The sequence below is a fragment of the Cucumis sativus genome, unplaced genomic scaffold (assembly GCF_000004075.3).
Source record: "Cucumis sativus cultivar 9930 unplaced genomic scaffold, Cucumber_9930_V3 scaffold118, whole genome shotgun sequence".
Lineage (NCBI taxonomy): Eukaryota > Viridiplantae > Streptophyta > Magnoliopsida > Cucurbitales > Cucurbitaceae > Cucumis > Cucumis sativus.
The window spans coordinates 79,485-99,507 of record NW_022279524.1 but is presented as its reverse complement, the minus strand read 5'-3'; the positions used below and the strand labels follow the sequence as shown (position 1 = coordinate 99,507).

The 20,023-nt window shown below is 30.9% G+C and overlaps 1 long non-coding RNA gene across 1 annotated transcript; it reads left to right on the top strand.

Moving 5' to 3' along the window:
• Nucleotides 1-12,584: 12,584 nt before the first annotated feature.
• LOC116405563 lies at nt 12,585-13,340 on the top strand. Its single transcript, XR_004218679.1, has 2 exons — nt 12,585-12,666; nt 13,056-13,340. It is a non-coding gene; the product is annotated as an uncharacterized LOC116405563 (long non-coding RNA).
• The last annotated feature ends 6,683 nt before the right edge of the window (nt 13,341-20,023 follow it).

The window sequence follows — 20,023 nt, the reverse complement described above, 5'->3', positions numbered from 1 at the left end:
CCCAATGTGTGGGTGTTTGACTCATGGGTATGGGTTTGGAATATGTGTGTGTTATTTTTAATCATTCAATCTCATCTACTTGGAAAAAATGGCAACAATTGCTAGCCAACTTCACACGATCAACCACGATGATTGATCAATGGTCACAACGATCGATAGTTTTAACCGTCGGCTCTAGATCGTTTTGACGGTTGTTTATCAATCGTCGATGAACGATCTTGATTACTTGTGACATACAACGTTGGACGTTACGGTTGTAGGGTGAACATCTTGATCGACGACAACCAATTGTTATCAATAATTATCGATCTCATGCCTATTAACAAGTGATTGTAGTGATGCTCAATGATCAATAGCCATAACCCTTGACAACTAATTGCTATGATGGTTGACGACCAACCAATCGTCTTAAAAGTGTGACCATTGATCGTCTTTACTCTTGATCAACAAGTATCTTCACTAAGGCTTCCTACACTCTTTTCCATGGAATTGAATAGTAAACACGATTCATGCCAATGGATTATATTCTTTCTAATTCAATCTAGAAAATTCATCAACCAATTCCAAACACCACCCTAACGACCATTGTCGATCGACCACTAGGTGTGATTTATGACAAACTCAGTGGACGAACTCCCAACCACCTCTTTTGCTACTACTCCAAACCTTGAAAAATTAATAAAAATGAAATTTTGAAAACTTTTTTTATGAGTCTTTTCATATTGTCTTTAATTTAATCACAATAGTATTTTTTAAAATACACATTTTTTAATTCTTTTATTTTATTTTCTTCTAGAGTTTTTTATAACTATTATTATTATATCATTTTTTAATTATCTCTTTGCTATTCTTTATTTAAAATTAATATTTCATTCATTTTAGGAGATGGCTAAATGTAACTCTAGTTGATTTTCGCTTTTGCGTGACCTTTTGGTTATGCTTATTTTAAAACTTATTAGACCATTTTTAATATTGCTTAACTAGAACTTTTGTAAGCTTCATCCAATTAAATGATTTGTTATATTTTGTGAATGATTTGTAATATTCCTACTTAGATCATTCATGTTAATGCGACTGTAATCAGAATTATTGTTATCTAATATTAAAATTTCTCATTTTTACATTATTTTCATTAAAATCAATAGAGTCAAGAAATTTAATTAGAGGTACAAACATTTATAAAAAAAATAATTAAAAATTTGATACAAAATAAATTTAAGACGTACAATTAATAAAGAAAAAACCAAACAAATTAAGTAAACGCACGAATTCAAAATCAACACCCAAAACAGGCATAAAAAGTCTAGGTTTCTAATTCATATCCTCCAAACACATGCATTTGCAACACTCATGCATCAGAACACATCAAATAAACTCACATGCATTTAATTTTCAAGCATTTGATTTCGACCTGCATGCAAACGGCCCCACCAGGCAATGTTCAGGGAAGTTGGCAAAAGTTTTGGTTTCCACGGGCATCACATTTTTAAACTGTTGGGAGAATCTCGGCTAGATCGACCACTAGATTCTCTAAAATATTAAGGGTGTGTTTGGGGAGGAAAAGAGTTATGAGAAAAGGATTATGATAATCCTAGTGTTATGATAAATGTGTTTGAGGAAAGGTTTATTATTGGTAGCGTTATGATAATATGTATTTGGGAGGAAGAATTATGAATTATAGTGTTATGATAATATATATGTTTGAAGGACATATTATGAATAGTAGTGTTATGATAATATGTGTTTGAGAGAATGATTCTAATAGCGAGTGCTATGATAATATTTGTTTGTGAATGATTACGTGGGAAACATTATGAAAATTATTTATTATTATTATTTTTAAAAATTCGTATTCTAAATCCAATACACAAATATTTGTATATTTAATTTACCAAATTGTCATATTTTCGTAAAACAAGTTACATTAGTTTTCTTAAATACGATGTATATTTTCAACGTTTTTTATGCAAGCGTTTCATGTCAATAAATTATTATTATTATTTTAAATTTGTATTCTAACTCTAATACACAAATTATATATATTTAAGGACATTTTTTAAAAATAGCAATATAAATTAAAATATTTACAAGCTATAGCAAAATTTTGGATTTTATCACTAATAATCTTTATATATCACTATAGCATATCAATGACTATCAGTGATAAAATTTGCTATAGGTTGTAAATATTTTGTAAAATCTACTATTTTTAAAAATTCTCCTATATTTAATTTACCAAATCATCTTAGTTTTCGTAAAACAATTTCCAGTAATTTCTTCAAAAATAACGTCAATTTTCAACCTTTTTTAATGTTGGGTCGTTAATTGCGAATACATTATATTTTTATTTTTAATTGATATTCTAAATGCAATACACAAATTGCATATATTTACGAATTGATTTAAATCATATTGGTACCATAATTTCATTCAAACGAAACGGTATACGAAGAACAAAATAGTTTCTAGGAAGAGAGTTATAAACTGAAGTCAATTACATGGAACAGAACGAAGGAGCAAAAATTATTATTACTTTAATAAATTTATATTCTAACTCCAATACAAAATTTCATATATTTAATTTACCAAATCACCATAGTTTTCATAAAATAATTTGCAATAATTTCTGTAATACAACATCCATTTTCAACATTTTTATGAAATCGTTAGGTGCGATTAAATTATTAATTTTTTTTTAAAAAATCATATTCTAAATCCAATACACAAAAAGAAAATGTGGGTCAAACGATATAATCACAGTAAGTTACGTAATTCAAGGGTAAAAGAAGAAATTAAAATTTTAAATTAACGAAATTGTACCAAATTCATCACTTAAAATAAGTTATGTTTTTATATAGAAATAGTAAATAAGAGAAAAATGATTTAAATAGTATTTAAACTTAAATTAATTAATTATAAATAAAGGAATAAGGAAGGATTGAGGTATTGTTTCTTCTACTACTTTCTTCTTTTCATCTTTTCCAAATTCTTGGCGTTCCATAAGATAATTGAATTGAGTAAAGAAAGTGAAAGGAATTAGGAAAAGGAAAAATGGTAATTTACAAGAAATAGTTGGACAAATTGGCTAAGTAGCAAAAATTAGTAAGATCATTTGGTAAAAGATATGTGAAGGTTTGAGTAATTGATTTGAAAAAATAAAAAAATAAAAAAAAGTTTGGATATGATTTGAAACTGGTAGAATTTCAGTCTAATTGTCGAGATGCATCGAGAAAATCCAAAACAATCAGTAAGTTGAAATTTTTTAACACTTTAGGAAAATCTGGGTGGTCGATCTTGACAATGATTGGTGAAGAAAAACAAAAATACGAGTTTTTTAAAAGTGTGTATATTTTTAAATATGCTATTTCTCTAAATTTCTCCAATGATTAAGTGTATTATCCAGTTATTTTGTGGAAATTTTTGAGAAAGTTACGTACTTTTGATTTTACATTCCAAAAGCAGCTCACTTTAAAAAAAATTGATAATTTTAATTTTCTTAATCAATTTTAGCCGATCTCAACATCAAAATTTTTCATAAATTTTAAAAAACTGTTTCAACCAATTTCTTGTCCATCTCGACTGAGATCGACACCAAGATTGTGTGTTTTTGTTTTTAAATTTCAATATAAAGGGTATTCTTAAGTGACCAAAATCGTCCCTATTGTTGTGATTCATCGAAGGAAACTACATGCACTAACGTAAAATATAGTTCTACATTCAACTATAATAGAAAACCAACTATATATTTTCCCATTCGCCTCAGATTTCACACAAAACACTATAACATAAACTAAAATCCAACCCTAAATTATGGAATCGTTCAAAGTATAAAATTCACCTTCACAAGTTTAAGTTTAAGGATAACTTCTTGAAATTTCGGGAGCAAAAATTAGAGAAATTTCTTCGATTGTGGAAGCAAATTACTTATTTAGTCTTGACTAAAATGAGCGCAAGACTGAGGGTTTTGAGAATATCCAACGTTCGGACTTAATTACAAGGGCATTTTGTTCATTTTAGAATATACTTTATTTTGAAATTTAAAAAAAAAAACACAATCTCGTTGACAATCTCGGTCGAGATGAATGAGAAATTACTTTGAAACAATTTTTAAAAATTCGTGAAGAATCTCGGTGTTGAGGTCGGTCGAAATTGATCGAGAAAAACATATCTACGAATTTTTTTAAAAGTGTTCTAGTTTTGAAATGTAAAACTACGAGTGTGCTATTTCTAAAAGAAATTTCGAATACTTTTGTAGGGTTGAGATTGGAAACATTTTAGCTAAGTTCTTTTCTACTTAGGAAGGTAAAGAGATTTGGGAACGATTTCTTCAAAATAATGATTTTTGAGTCGGAACATAATAAAAGTTCAAAATGCTCTCTAGTTAAAAAAAAACCTAAAATTTCCAATATATGCACACGATTCTTTCTCCTTAGTGAAAAGGCTTCGATGTTAAAACTTCAACAACTGATGGTGACTGCGACTTTGGTAAGTGGTTGCGATGGATGGTAGCTATGGTGCTCCTTAAAAGCAGTTGGAAGGGATGACAAATACGAATTCAAAAGGCATCCATATTCAACAATGAATTCATGTTTTTAGATTTGAGTTGAAAGTACTACTCTTTGTCTTCTTTTGTTTGATTAGATTAGTTGATATGAGAAATCAAGGTTTAAGATTATAGAGGCCTCTGATACCTTCTTCCAATTTCTCTATCCCAATTTTAAAACATAATCAACATTTATAAATTATCAGTTTTTATCAGCTGCCCGATACATTGTAGAATGCCCCAAATAAAAAATCACTGAAATCCTAATTTAGAAATCATGAGTGTTTGTTACAAAAGGGACAAGGATTTAGAGAAAACATTAGGCTAAAATGAGCATCCCATGTCGAGAGAGGAAATGGTACGTAAAAACAATCCTTATTAAAATGTGAAAATATTAAGTTAGATTCTCACAACTTCCTAAGTTTTAATTTGAACCCTTAATTGCAATGACCTTTTTTAAACATTGCTATTAAATTGCTACAATTGCATTAAACTAGACAAAATGTACACTAATGTTACAAGTTGATTGTTACTATTGACCCTATTGTTTTTTTGCCACGTGACAAACAAATATTAGCAACATTTAAGTACTATAATAAACCTATGATAAATATAGAGTTAGATATAATCTTCTCTCTTATATATAAACTATGGAAATATCATATAAACCTTATGAAATGGATGGTGATGAATTAGCGTGCATGAATATATTGAATGATACATCACTGCTATGATTTCATTTCTCTTGTAAATAAAGTTATATCAATAAACAAATATACTACACATGTGCTATATAATTAATCCATATATACCATATCAAATATATATTTACAATTCTTCAAAAAAATCATTGGCACCCATCAAAAGAGTTTTCTAAAAATAAAAAAAGGAAAAGAATAAACAAACGTTAGGGTATAAAGTGTTCGAGTGTCATAGATAAACTGTGGTTCTCCCCTCAACAGATCGTGCATGGCTAACTCCACCAACGGCAGATGGCCCCCGCCTCATCCTGAAACCCAAACCCATCCTCATTGCTTCAATTTCTCACCCTTCATCCGAGGCTTCGCCGCCGGCATAACCCTCCTTCTTTTCATAGTTTGCATCATCTACATTCTCCAATATTTAATCTTCCGACCCATCCTCCTCGCCCTACGACTCGACTCACTTCAATTCGTTAATTTCTCTGCCACCGCCGCCGCTCCCTCATGGGTCGTCGGATTTTCCATCAACAAATCCTAACAAGAAGCTCGCCATCTCATTCCGAAACCTTGAGTCCTCAATTTACTACAAAGACAATATTATTGCTCAGGCTCGAACTCGTCGCTTCCTCCTCCCCCCAAGGAACTCCACCACCCTCGTCAGCCCCTTCATTGCTGACTTGCTTGTCGACGAGTCGGTTCTGAACGACATTCATGGAGACTTGGAGCGTGGAACAATTGATTTCACCGTCGTAGTTCTTGGCTATGCCAACGTCGAGATCGGCGTGTGGCGGCCGATAGGTACGATATTCGGGTTGTTTGCAGTGATTTGTCAGTTAAATTCTCGTGGCCGCCTGTCTCAGTGGCCGGTCCGGCCAGTTGGTTGGTGGCTCAAGGCAATGCCATCTACACTGAGAGGAATTTCGCGAGTCTTTTTGTTTTGTGTACTATATATCTGTTCTTTTTTATTCAAGAACTTCTTTTAATTAATAATCTAAAGGTTCTTTAGTTGTTTTTGGTGAATTTTATTTTGGAGTCAAATTTTTTTATTTTATTAAATAAGTTATCTTGAAAAGAAAGATTAGAGTTGGTAAACATTAAAAATAGATTTTGAGATGTGTTTTAAACAATTTTATAAGAAAAAATGTTTAAGTAGAAACAAAAAAAAGTTTTCTTGAATCCAAATAGGCCCTTAATGTGTCAAAGTATTGAGTGTACGGTTAATCATACAAAATTTTATGGTAACAAGATTTGTGAAAATGGCTAAACACTCGGATGGAAAGTGAGAAAAAACCTACTTGAAGATTTAGTAGTTAAATATAGTATCCTAACTTCTCCAACTTTGGAATCTCGGATGGAGAAAAACCAGAGTGTAAATAGAACTCTTCATTTTCCAACTCTGAAACTAAACACTCACACTCTCCCATATTCCAAACACATACCCCAAAGCAATCAATACCAGCTAGCTAGATCCGACTCCATATATAAGAAAAAAATACATAACAATCTAAGACCCTAAATTTTTTAAAGCTCAAAATTTAACTTTGCAAAAACAAAACCAGAAAAACCACAAGAGATAAAGAAAGTGAGGAAGGGGTTTTGAGGGCAAATAATAATGTCAAATAAATGGGGAGAAAATAGTTGAAAAACTTTCCTACCTTTTTAGGGAGAGCTCTTCTTCTTTTGGTAGCTTCTTTAGGCTCTTCCGTTTAAGGATACCCTCTCAACAACTTAAACTAAAGAAGATTGAAGGAATTTCAACAAAGGGGTCTGGTGATTGTGTGAAGGGTGTGCGTGACTGGGTGATTGAAGGAATTTTGACCGGCTAAATCGATGAATGAAAGACGGGTGACTAAGAGGTGAGCGGCTTCAAGTGGGCAACCAGGCGTGCGATGCGATTCAACAAGATTGTAAATGGTTTAGATTTTAGTTTTATATATACAAACAAAAGCAATGAAGATGACCTCTCGAAAAAAGATGCAAACAAGGCAAACTCCAAAAACAACAACAACATCATCGTAAATGAAATTTGCCTGAAGCTTCAGTTTAGGACCGACGTCTCCATCGCAAACCGATCCTTTACAATGAATATTTTTGTGAATAATGTATTTTGAAACTCTTTTATACTTGTAAATTTTGTTTATGCTACATTCTTGTATGCAATGAATATGAGTGTTCTTGTATAATGGCAATTTTTATAATATGCTACCTTTTGAAGGAAATTGATATCTTTCTACGGGTGATGGAAATTGATATCTTTCTATCAATTTTATCAATTATACAAACTAATATCTATTTGTATCAAAGTTTCTATATATTGACTTGACTTGAAAAGAGAGACGGAGGTTGACTTTTCTTGACCTAAAAAGAAAGACGGAGGTTGACATAGCTTGAAAAGAGAGGTCAGTGAGAGGTTTAGAAGCTGCCATTAAAAAGAATTTTTTACTGTATTAGCCCCTTCTTAATTAAAAATAGAAGAATTGATAAATAGAAGCTGATCTATCATCATTTTCTATTAGTGATAGACACTGATAAAAAAAAATATAAATTTTTATCAATGAAAGAAACTGGTACCAATGTTGTATCGATTTAATTTTATAGGATTTAACTCGAAAAAATATATAGAGAGTTCCAATGAGTTTACACACCACATGTTTCAATTCAAAGATGAATACAAACAAAGACATAGGCAATTTTTATTGATATAAAGAATTTGAAAAAATAACACTCATAAATTCCAATATAAATCCATTTGCCAATACAACATAAAATGCCACTATAATGATTACATCATTGATTAATTTGACCAAGTTTCCAAGTCCTAGAATTATGACCCTTGCCATGGCAATTACTACATCATGTTGAGCTACAATTAACCTCACTGATTAATGGGATTCTTAATTTCTTTTAGGTCTTCCAGCAGGACAATTAAAAATAGGAGGTAAAGGTCTAACGTCGTTATTTACAACCCTCCAATTTGAATGAAACTCCAACTGGTCACACACAACCTAAATATGTTGACAATAATGTTTGTAAATGATAATAATCAAACACATAAGAATAAGTATCTAGGTTAAGCATCCGAAGAACAACAAGAGAATGAGAACAATGAATCTCATGAAAATCCCATACTCGACAGCTACAAGACCCCAAGTTCAACTTCACTATAAATTGTTTCTCATTGGCCATTACATTGTATTCAACATTATTGTTGATAGGATGAACCTACAAGATGAAAATAGACAAAAAAATCAACATTTACAAATAAACATTCATAATTCTATCACAGTATATTACTGATAGACAATGATAGACTTCTATCATTGATAGATAGGGACAAACTTCTATCATTGATAGACAGAGACATACTTCTATCACTAATAGACAGAGACAAACATCTATCACTTCCTTTCTTTCTTCTATCGATATGATATATCTAAATAAAAATAATAAAAGAACTCCTTACCAAGAAACTTCTTGGTTCTTCATGTTGCTTGCATAATATACTTTCAGCACAAGAGGTTAAAGTTATTTTCATTGACAAACTTGCATAATGAAACCACTTTTGCAAAACTCTCTAATTCCATCCAGGAAACTTGAATCCGGCAAGTTTCTATCCTCTCTTAAAATCGAGTTTACACTTTCTCGTTCTAAATTGGGTCATTTCTTCGTAGGCCATAACATTGGCTATTTTTTCAATGTTTTGGGACGAAAATAAAAACTGACTCTCAGACATATTTTTTCGGCTTTTGTGGGCAAAAAACTCTAATGTCACTCGAAACGAGTCCACTCAGTAGTTAGATGTGAATTTTCGAGACCTTTGACATCGTTCTAAATTGGGTCATTTCTTCGTAGGCCGTAGCATTGGCCCATTTTTCAACGTTTTGGGACGAAAATAATAACTGACCATCGGGCATATTTTTTTGAGCTTTTTGGGGCAAAAAGCTCTAATGTCACTCGAAACAAGGCCACCCAGTAGTTAGCTCTGAATTTTCAAAACCTTCCATGTCGTTCTAAATTGGGTCATTTCTTCGTAGGTCATAGCATTGGTCATTTTTCAATGTTTTGGGACGAAAATAATAAGTGACCTTCGGCATATTTGTTTCGGTTTTTGTGGACAAAAAGCTCTAATGTTCACTCGGAACGAGGCCATCCAATAGTTAGATGTGAATGTTTGAGACCTTCGACGTCATTCTAATTGGGTCATTTCTTCGTAAGCCATAACATTGGCCTTTTTTTTCAACGTTTTGGGAAAGAAAATAGTAACTGACTCTCGAACATATTTTTTTCAATCTTTATGGGCAAAAAGCTCAAATATCACTCGAAATGGGCCACCAAGTTAGCTGTGAATTTTCAAGACCTTCCACGTCGTTCTAATTGGGTAATCTCTTCGTAGGCCATAGCATTGGCCATTTTTCAATGTTTTGAGACGAAAATAATAACTGACCCTCGAGCATATTTGTTTCCGCTTTTGTGGACAAAAAGCTCTAATGTCACTCGAAACGAGGCTACCCAGTAGTTAGATGTGAATTTTTGAGACCTTCGATTTCGTTCTAAATTGGTCTTTTCTTCGTAGGTCATAACATTGACCCTTTTTTCAACGTTTTGGGAAGAAAATAATAACGGACCCTCATACATATTTTTTTTGTTTTTGTGGGCAAAGAGCTCTAATGTCACTCGAAACGAGGTCATCCAGTAGTTAGACGTGAATTTTGAAAACCTTTGACATCGTTCTAAATTTTTGTCATTTCTTGAAGCTATAGCACTGCCCATTTTTCAACGTTTTAGGGCGAAAATAAAAACGGACTCTTGGGTATATTTTTTTCGACCTTTATTGGCAAAAAAACTTGCATATCACTCGAAATGAGGCCACCCAATGGTTAGACATGAATTTTTGAGACATTTGACATTGTTCTAAATTGGGTCCTTTCTTCGTAGGCTATGGGCATATTTTTTTCGGCCTTTATGGGCAAAAAACTTGAATATCACTCAAAATGAGATCACCCAGTAGTTAGCTTTGACATCGTTCTAAATTGGGTCATTTCTTCGTAGGCTATAACATTGACCATTTTTTCAACATTTTGGGATAAAAATAAAAACTGACTCTCGGGCATATTTTTTTCAGCTTTTATGGGCAAAAAACTTGAATATCACTCAAAATGAGGCCACCAGTAATTAGACGTGAAATTTCGAGACCTTTGACATCGTTCTAAATTGGGTCATTTCTTCGTAGGCCATATAAATATAACCACTTATTGTTATAGTATGTTCTATTTTATACATTTTCCAATTAGCTATAGTCAACATTATTTTATTATTATATTTACTATATTTGTTATCGTTTTTGTTATTTTACGTTGGCTATTTTTTTTACTCTTTGGTGTAGTGTTTACTATTTGCTATCATCAAATAAAATAATTAATAATTCAAACTAAAATAATATACGTGTGAAATACAAACTATATAAACTAAACTCTAATAACTTACTATTATGATAAGCAACTCTTAGTCCTAAATACTCTAAAAGATTAATTGTATTTAATAGACAAATAAAAGTGGAAAAGGAAAGATGGGAATCCATATGAATGGTTAGGTTTGTAAGTGAAGTCATATGAGAACTTTAGAAGTTAGAAAGGAAAAGGGAGGTTGGAGATTAATGTTATTATATTAATATAATTCCTCTTTTGCAACCGACATGATTTCATCACTCATTTTTGGACAAAAGAGATTTCCTTTTTTTCCCTTCAAAGCAAGGAAATGAACCAACTCTTTTCTTTCTCTCAACAACAATATTCACCTACTCATTCATAACCACCCTTCTCAAATACACACATAATTGCTCTTTAAGCTTCCTAACACTTATCATTGTTATTGTCCATGATTTCAAAATCAATGACTCCATTTTCAAGTTATCCCAATTTAATTTGTTCTATTCAAATTCAGTGTCTCATCAATTGAGATTCAATTTCTTCACTCTATTGGAGGTATGAAGGAAATGTGTACCAAGGATACTATATATTGTTCCTATTGGGCAATTACTAAATTGTACCAACTTTAAGTGTATATATGTTATGAGGCGCCACGCACTTGGGACATTTTATTGATTAGTCTAAGTAAAAATATAGTAAAAAGTGTATTATGTATGGAGAGATCAGTAGGATGAGTAGGAATTTGAAAAGTTGTATAAAAAAGACTTGACATAGTTGTAATTAATTTTAGGTTATAATAGGAGGTAGAAACACCAATGAAGGCTCAAACATATATATTGAAGTTGATTGTCATATCTTCACTCTATTTACTTAAAGCTAGGAGTCCAAACAATCTCTAATATATTTAGATAGGATCAATTTTTGGCATAAAACACATTTTTTAAACTCAACCAAAGTGGTTAGAGATTGGTATACTCCCCGACCTAAAACATCTCAAATGGGAAAAACTATTAGGGATATTGATTTAGAATTGGAAGTCCGTATATATGTTTTGGATTTTGTATGTTGCAGGTATAAGGTCAATTACTGTAGATTATATATGCATACATGCATGCATATACTATATTGATATACACGTGTAATAATATATCATATGATTATTTTGTCAATAATAAACCAACTATATATATATATATATATACTGAAGAGTTTTTTCTTTTCACTTTTTAGGAGATTGAAGACGGAAATTAAGAGTGATTTTCATTTTTGAAAATGTGATCACTTTAATATAATAATTATACATTACGTGATTTCCAAAATATAATCATCCAATAATTGAATCTTGTACTTCCATTCTCACCTTGTATAAATCTATCTAAGCTTGTTTGTGAAACCAAAGAAGGAAAAAAACTATAGACCCAAAAGAAATATATGTTTTTCAAACTCTTGACTTTACACACATCTCCATCCATTCAACCCTCTCTCTCTTTCTCTTCTATCTCTAGCAACAATGACGGTAAAGGATTGCGACCACCACCACCATCACGACTGCGAGCGCCGCCGTCTCTACCGGCGAATAGCCTGTGTCATCTTCACCGTGGTGCTTCTAATTGGCCTAGTCATCTTCCTCATCTGGGCCATCCTCCGACCGTCGAAGCCCCGTCTCATCCTCCAAGACGTCACCCTTCTTGGCCTTAATGTCTCGTCAGTGCCACCAGCCGCAATCTCGACAACCATGCAAATCACCATCTCCTCCACAACCCCAACAACCGCATTGGTGTTTACTATCAGGTCATGGATGTCTACGCCGCGTACCGCGGCCAGCAAGTCACTCTCCCGACGCTCTTGCCGCCTACTTACCAGGGCCACAATGATGTTACTGTTTGGTCGCCGTTTTTGTATGGCGAAGCTGTGGGCGGCACCGGAATTTGCTGAAGCTTTGAATGAAGATAACAATGTTGGAGCCATGCTGTTCAATATTAAGGTCAATGGACAGGTTTGTTTATTTTCAACTCTCTGACTCACAAGTTCTTTATCTTTCTTTACATACCTTTTTCATAGCTTAACTTCTCATTTTAAATTTTAATTCTATACACATATTTTGTTATTTTAAAGCATAAAGCACTTAGGCTTTTAATCCTGGTAATGGAAGGTTTGAATCCTTCGTATCCTATTGTTGTATTTTTTGAGTCAATTCAAATTATTAAAATTGGCGTTCCAAATACTTATGGGAGGATTTAAATCTTTCTAACCTGGTCAGATGACATAAAGTTGAACTTTCGTCAAGTTAACATAAGAAGAGAAATTCGAAGAAAAGAAAGAAGTTGCATCTCTTCTTTGTAATTTAATATTTATTGTAGACTTTATCGTCGTATTGCACAACAGGTTAGATGGAAAGTCGGGAGCTGGATTTCGGGCAGATATCGGCTAAACGCGAACTGCCCGGCGTATATAAAGTTTGGTGATCCAAAGAATGGAATTGCTTTCGGACCCGCCATGAAGTTTCAGTTCGTTCAGGGCTGTTATGTTGATATTTGAGATCTCTCAAAGTCCCCTTTATTTGTACTTCTTTTTCTTTTTCCATGTTCCTTAAAAAGTATCTGTTAACGTAGTTGCCAACAGCAATGAAAACTAATAGAATTATAGTTATTCTTGATTATTTTGTTACTATTTTCATTGTGCCTCTCCTACAGTTTATCTCACCCTTTCCTCCTTCTTTCAGTGGTGAGCATTATTTATCAGTTTGGCGTCGTTTCTTAGCTCGATTTGACATTGATAAGCTTAAGTTAATATATAGGTGAAGCTGAATTTATATTATATCATTAGCATAATCCCTTCAATTGTGTGATTGATATAAAAAATACATTAAAATTACTAGTTGGAGAGGGAACAACGTTGCAATAACTTGAACATATAATCTCCTTGGACCATTGGAACTTGAATTCCAACAAATTAGTTTTATTTTCTGTTATTTTACTTTTTTTTTCTCTTCTTTGTAAACACCTATAAATATAAATATAAAGGTGTATTCAAAATATTAGCTAGTTTTTACATACATATTCCTTACATATACAGAAAAGAAAAGAAAAGAAGAAAAATGATTGTACTCATCTTATAAAACAGCAAGGGAAGAGATCCTTCCCATGGATGTAGGCATTCTTTGGCCGAACCACGTAAATCTTGTTGCCTCCTTTCTATTTCTCCCTTCATCTTCATCTGTGGTGTGTGTAATCTACTCAATTAAAGACCATAAAGTACAGTAAAGAAACTTACGGTTTGCAAGACAGAGAACTAAGAAGAAGAAGAGAAAGAAAAGGTTAAATAATTTCCTTTTCATTTTTCCTCTCTCTTTTGTTTTTTTTTCTTACGTAAAGTGCAGCAACAAAAGATAAGAGAGATCTTATCTCGTCCATGTGTACAGTTGCCATCAAAGAAGAGAAGTGGCTGCTTCTCCTCCAAGCTTTGTGTTGCAAGCTGTGTCTTGAGATAAAGCCCAACAATTGGTATTAGAGCGAATGTCGACTTTTAAAAAATTGAATCTCTTAGAGGATTAAAAACAAAGCAAACCTGAAAAAATGACAGCGACAAGAGTAGAAATCGAGAAATTCGATGGAAAGAGAGATTTTGCCCTATGGAAAGAGAGATTTTGCCTTATGGAAGGCAAAAGTCAAGGTTTTGCTAGGTTAGCAAAAGACTCATAAAGCCTTTTAGATCCTTCATAACTTCGAACAACACTCATAACATCACAAAGAGAAGAAATTGAGTTAAATGTCTATGGTACACTAATTCTAAATTTCAGTGACATTGTTATAACGCATTACTAGAAGAAGAGACAATATATAAAATTTGGAAGAAATTAGAAAGTTTACATGCCACTAAAGATCTCCCTAATAAAATGTACCTAAGGGAGAAATTCTTCACATACAAGATGGACTCTTCAAAAACCTTGACAGACAATTTAAATGAGTTCAAAAAAATAGTTTCAGATTTTAAAAGTCTCGAAGAAAAACTCAGTGATGAAAATGAGGTCTATGTTTTCCTAAATTCTCTACCCGAAGCTTACAAAGAGGTAAAAAATGCACTTAAATATGACAGAGACTCAGTCAAAACAGATGATATAATATCAGCCATCAGAACTAGAGAATTGAAAATTTAGTCATCATAAAAAGAGCATCACAATGGAGAAAATTTATTTGTCAAAGGCAAATCTCAAACTAATCAGTGGAAAAACAACAACAAATCTTTTTCAAATGAGGAAAAGAAAGCAAAATAGAAAAAGAAATGTAAGTATTGTAATAAGAAGGGGCATTTAATCCAAGATTGTTTTTTCTTAAAGAAATAATTTTTCCTAGAAATGTTAGACTCTTTAGGGTGTGAATTCAAGGGAAAAGGAGAAGTTTTTCAAGTTTTTATGGACTCTAGAGTAGTATTAGTTGGAGAAAAGGTGAACGATCTTTTTATAATTAAAGGAGTTGAAATGTTAAAAGAAGCTAATGTTGTTGGTTTTGCTGTAAATGTAACTAAGAGTGACCTTTGGCATAAAAAACTATCTCACATTAGCCAAAAAGGGGCTAGAGGCTATATCCAAACAAGGCATTCTATCTCAAGAAATAATTAGTAAGTTGTCTTTCTATGAACATTATGTACTAGGCAAAGCAAGCAAACAAAGCTTCACCAAAACACAACACATAACTAAAGGAATCCTAGACTACATCCACTTCGATCTATGGGGTCCAGCCTCAAGTCCAAGCTTAAGTGGCTCAAGGTACATCTTATCCTTTACTAATGACTTTTCGAGAAAAACTGGATTTATTTTCTAAAAACAAAAGATCAAGTTTTTGAAAAAATTAAAGAATGGAAATTATTGATAGAAAAACAAACTAATAATGAAATTAAGTACCTAAGAACTGACAATGTTTTGGAGTTTTGTGGAGAGGTATTCAATATTTTCTGTAGGAAAAATGGCATCACAAGACATAAAATAGTGAGATACACACCTCAACAAAATGGGGTGTAAGAAAGACTCAACAGAACAATCATGGAAAGAGTAAATGTGGTCCTAGAAGAAAAGTTTTGGGCTGAAGTTGCTATCTATGCTATGTACACACTGAACAAAAGCCTTCATACCTCTTTAGGGTTCTTAACACATGAGGAGAAATGACCCAAACACTCTTCAAATCTAAATGATCTCAAGGTGTTTGGATGTGTAGGGTATGTCCATCAAAATCAAGGGAAATTAAAGGCAATAGCTATTAAATGTATGTTTGTTGGCTTCATAGAAGGGGTAAAGAGTTTCAAGATGTGGCAACCGACTTAGAAGTGAATAATTATAAAGAGATATACACATAGGAAAAGTACCACTTTTCTGTACATATTTTGCAAAGTACCATATTTCTCTAATTTTTTTTTGAAAAAATGAACAATATTAATTTAAATTTCTCTCACACATCTTCTACCAATTTTGTATCTAATTGCAAAAAATAGCTTTTGTGTAAAAAGAACCAATAAACTTTCAAACGTTTCAAAAATGTCCTTTAAACTTTTTAAAAGGGTTTTAAATTTACACTTATAATTAGTTCTAGATAGAAATCGTTAACATTTTGTTTGATAAATACCGTTGAACTATTAAAAAGTTTCATAAACGTCCTTGAACCTAAAAAAAAGTTTTAAAAAATACTTCTATTGATTCAGATTTTAAACTAATTTTCTCATCAACCAAAATTTCAAGTTAAAACTATATGTTTTAAGTTTATTTTACTATTAGCACATCATGATTGATCACCTAACACAGTCGATCTCAAAAGTTTTTTTTTTTTTTTTTTGTAATTAACATATACGGTAAAAAATGTATTTGACTATTAACAAACAGTGATAGTCTAATAGATATATTAGTGTCAAATTTCTTTTTTATTTAACTAATTATTGGTTTAATATGTGTTAAAGAAGAAAATTTTATTTTAGAACTTTACGAGAATTGGTAGAATTTTATGTTTTAACCAATGTTTAATATATCGATAGGATGGATTAAAATTCTTTGTATGGACACTTCTAGAAAAAATTATAAATAAAATTTAAAAAATAAATTTAAATATTTAATTAGTTTCCAATAAGTAAACATTTCTATTACTTATATTGTATTTATAAATAGTGTCTATTTATTTTTATTCCTTTGTCGATATTGAATCCATACATATGTAAAAATATCAATAGAAATATAAAAGAAAATAAAAAATTTTGTTTTAACTTAAAATTTTAGTTTTTATATAATTATATCATATTTTTAAAAAAAAAAAAACTTTTTTAAGCTCAATAATACTTAAGAAAATTTTCAATAGTTTCCATCCAAAACTAACCATAAAAGACATTTTTGAACCCATTTTGAAAGTTTAATGACATTTTTTAAATATATTAAAGTTGAGGGGTATTTTTTAGGGATAATTGTAAATTTAGCAATTAGAATCAAAATAATTGAGTATATAACAAAATTTAAAAAAAATTTGCAGATATAGCAAAATTTATCAAATTTTATCCATAATATAAGTCTATCACTGATAGACTATGTTGTAAATATTAGTCCATCACTGATAAACCATATGAAATCTATCAGCGATACAAGTCTATCAGTGATAGTTTTGCTATATTTACAATTTTTTAAAATTTTGTTATATCCTTAATTATTATTGTTAAAATGGTTATCAATTGCAATTTTCCTATTTTTTATCCAAACCACGTTATCGGTTATGGACCTTTTTATAATTTAGCCAATAATAAGTTGATGATAATTCTAAAATGTTTAAATGTAATTCATGTATGGTATGTAATTTTTAATTTAAAGTCCCATAATAAAACTTTAAAATTTTAATTTTGTGTGGAGTAGATTTAGAAATGTTAGCAAGTTAGTAAATATTGAGATGAAGATTAGTTTGAGAAAGTTGATGGGATATATAGTACAGACCAGATAAAGCAATTAAGAGTTGGATTTTATTCTTCTTATGATTGGTGGTAGGTGACTGAAGTTGGATACATTTGGGTTAGCAAGTCATTGTCACAAATTATGAATTTGACTAGTCAATATGCCATAAACTTAGAGATTAGAAGTCAAATGTATCCATATCAGATGAGTTAATGACATGATTTTCAAAACCAAGTTGGATATTCCTACCCCCGAAACCTAATTGTCAAACTTCAAACTTTATATTAAATGATCGTTTAGACCCTCCTAATTGTTTACTCCACCTCTCCCCGACTTTTCTCTTCCCACTTTTGTTAATATATAATATCTTACCACATCATAAATATATAGCATTTGATTTCCTTTTTCATTTCATTTCATCTTTCCTCTCTGCTTCATTTCATTCAACACCTCTAAACTATGGTCGAAGCTTCAGCCATTCAAAATCAGAATCGATATCACAAGATCTATCCTTATCAATATCTAGTTCAACAACAGAAGATTCCTCAAGAGTGGACATGGTGTTATTAGGGTGCACTCAATGCCTCATGTACATCATGTCATCTAAGTTTGATCTTAAATGTCCTAAATGTAACAACACCACGCTTCTTGATATATTTAATTTGACCAATCAAGTATCTCGACGAAATTTTGTCGATATGTCACCCGATGTTGCTAAATGAGAAGAGGTTCATCAACAAGTCGTCAAATGTTCTTACCTTTTTACTCGATCTTGTGCTTTCTTTTCTTGTTTCTTCTTTTGTTTGGCTTATTCTAGCTCGATATATATATATATATAGCTCATTATCTTCCATAATTCATAGTATATTTGCTTCTTTTTGAAAGTAATAATCCATGAAAAGCCATTCTGTATACTTATGGATTGTTTTATTTGAGAGAAATATATATCATGTCATTGTATTATTTGTGTTTCATAAAACTGAAGGCAATGATTTAGGGGTCAAATTCTGTAAAGCTTTAGTCACTTTCAAATAGTTCCATTTTTCAAAATTGGTTGTGGGTTAAGTAAAGACTAAACAAAGAGAGGGCATAAAGAGAAGATTTGTGGAGGAAGAAAGTAGAGAGAGCAATGGCTTCAACCACAGAAGAAGAATAGAGAAGAAAAGTGATGGATGTGGAGAGGAAAGGAAAGAAGACCAAATATTAAAATATTAAACTTTGCTTTAAAAATGACCACATAATGGCATTAAAATAAAAGCATTCCCAAAATTAGCTTTTTGTTTGTGTAGAGTGATTCCTAACACCATTTTTAAAACCATTTCAATCAAATGTTGCCTACTAAATGGAAATAAAATTTAATCCCTACTTTTCCTCAAAAAGAAAAAAAAAAAAAGAAATTACGTCACACCCAGAATATATTTACCAAAGGTTTTTACAAGATGTTACATAGAAATAAGCATAATAATATTCTTTCAAAATTTAGAATTATGATTGAAACTTTTGAAACTTTAACATCACTTTTAATAAATTAAAAAATAGCAAAATCGTCAAAAATAGCCACATGGATAAAAAAAAATATTTAGCGCAAAAATGAAGTGTAATTTAGGAGAGTTACGTTGAGTGGATAAAAAAGAATAATTTCATGTTTGATTCACCAATAATTGAATAGGTTTACTACTTGGTTATTGGCATCAACGTTACTTCCTTAATAACTTCCTATGATTATTATTAACTCAACTCAACTCTTTGTTTTTACCGTGGTTTTTCTTTTTCTATGAAGGGTAAATGGTTTGTATTATTATTATTATTTTTTAAAACTCTTTTTGAAAATACTAATCGTTTTTATTTTTAAAAAAATCAATTGTTATGATATTTTTTATGGAGCATTTTCAAATATATAAAATATTGAAACTATTTACAAATAGCAAATTCTATCAATTTTTCTATAGCCATTGTAAATTTTTAGTTATACTTAGTAAATAGTTTCAATTATGTATTATCCTAAAAGTTTTCTGTTTTTTATATTTCTATATTCTGTGATGTTCGAGAAAACTAGTTAAAGTGTTAAATAAATTAATATTGAATTAATATATACAACTAATTTTATTTTATTATATTTTCTTACAAAATTTGTAAATTGAAAATGAAAGGAGGAATCAAATCTCTCATTTTACATTTAAAATAGAAGAATTTAAAAAATGGTAGATTTTATAAAATATTTACAACCTATAACAAATTCTATTACTAATAGTTATTGATACTAAAGTGATAGAATCCAAAATTTTGTATTTTAATTTATTTTGATATTTTTAAAAATCTACCTTTATAATACAAGGAATGTACCAATTCAACAATGTTCTTATTTGATAAAAGTCATAAAATATTTAATAAATTAAAATTTTGAGAGTGCATGTGAAAAATATATTAATAAGGAAGAATG